This window comes from Bidens hawaiensis, unplaced genomic scaffold, assembly GCF_021521415.1.
Source record: "Bidens hawaiensis isolate Kalapana, Puna unplaced genomic scaffold, B.hawaiensis_p1.1 tig00009311_1, whole genome shotgun sequence".
Classification (NCBI taxonomy): Eukaryota; Viridiplantae; Streptophyta; class Magnoliopsida; order Asterales; family Asteraceae; genus Bidens; species Bidens hawaiensis.
The window spans coordinates 786,712-788,433 of record NW_027491687.1 but is presented as its reverse complement, the minus strand read 5'-3'; the positions used below and the strand labels follow the sequence as shown (position 1 = coordinate 788,433).

Here is a 1,722-nt window from a genome sequence, read left to right as displayed (position 1 = left end):
CCTATTATAATAAAGGAAAGGGAAAATTCTCAAAATGTTATGTGGAGAGAGATTCTATTTTTGTCCCCTTAAATAAATTTTTTTTGAAATGTCCTCTACAAACACGTCTCTGATGATGTGTTAGGCATCAACGCGTCTTTCACGATCTGTTTAACCACCAAACATGTCCTTCACGACCTGTTAGCGTCTTTCACGACTTGTTAGCCTCTAACATGTCTTTCACAACCTATTGGCTTCTAACGCGTCTTTCACGACATGTTTGGCCTATTAATTGTTTTTTTAATATTACATTATTATAATTAATTTAATACATCTTTTTCATATATTTCCCAAGTTTTTGGGCGTTGGAGCTCTTTGCATGAGTAGGCCGGGTTGGTGGATATAGTTTCTCTTTCATTTGATTTCTTTGTATTTTAATCCAAAGAATAAACTATACATATTGCAGTAGGTTAACATAAATATTAACGATATTCTACGTACAGATAAAAAAAAAACAAAACTTATTTATTTAGATAGATATAAAGTGACAAAACCATAATATACTAGGAGATCTAGTTAAATTGTTTGCATATACTCCTCAACTTTTGATAATATAAAACATAAAACACATGCGAGTATTCACAAAGCAGATTCCCAATAATAATATACAATATGATCAGTCGAAGAGTGAAAGAGGATTCGACCCATTAAAAAACCGGTTCTGACCCATCAACACCTGATTCGCTCCGTTGCTTCCGGATCCGGGCCGCCCACGACATCTCTCTCGTGTTCCGCTTGCGAAGCTCCAATATTTGACCCGTCCACATCTCCTTCCATCGTTCCTTATCACAAGACCTCGGGTCAAACCGGGTTTCTCTCTTGCCCGAAAAAGCAAACCCCTTGGCCATGCAACTGTCGTATATGGACCTAGCTTCCAGGTCGGATAAAGTCTCATAGGCTTCTTGTACCCGAATAAACCTCTCAGTGTACTCGTCCACCCTGTGAGGAGGTGACATGTCAGGATGGTACTTTAAGGCCATTTTTTTATACGCGTGTTTGATCTCGGAGAGTGTCACGTTGTCGGAAATACCTAGGGGGTCGTACAAGGTTTCCTTGTCGGGTGTGGGCGTGAAAGAGCGGTGGGCGGTGGCGGCGGAGGCTTTGGTGGTCATGTTAATGTTAATGTTATATTGTTGGGTTGAGATGTTGAGATGGTTGGTGTTGAATTTGAATAATAAAGTATTGGATGGAAGAGAAGAAATGAGTGGTTTATTGGTTTTGTTTATGAGTGAGTGGGTGGGGGAAGGAAACGAGTTGGAGTTCATTGTGCCTTGCTTTGCTTTATTCAACATTATAAATTTTAGGATGTTACAAGTCTTCCCCCCTTAAAGAGGTTTCGTCCCCGAAACCTAACTATTACATAAACAAACTAGGGTAAAACTTACGCATCTCATCCTCGGCTTCCCAAGTAGCATCCGATCCTTTGCGGTGTTTCCATATCACTTTTACCAAAGGTATAATCTTGTGACGAAGCTGCTTCTCCTTGCGGTCAACGATCTCTATCGGTTGCTCGATGTAGTTCAATTGTTCATCAACCTCAATGTCCATCAATGGCACGTGAGACGTGCCATTAGCTAGACACTTCCTCAGATGAGAAACATGGAAGGTTGAATGAATTCCTTCTAACTCATCGGGTAAATCCAGTTTATAAGCTACTTCACCCACACGACATACAATCTTGAA

At 40.1% G+C, this 1,722-nt stretch overlaps 1 pseudogene; it reads right to left on the bottom strand.

Moving 5' to 3' along the window:
* Positions 1 to 662: 662 nt before the first annotated feature.
* Positions 663 to 1,304, bottom strand: LOC143531959 (chaperone protein dnaJ 20, chloroplastic pseudogene; annotated as a pseudogene).
* Positions 1,305 to 1,722: the final 418 nt, after the last annotated feature.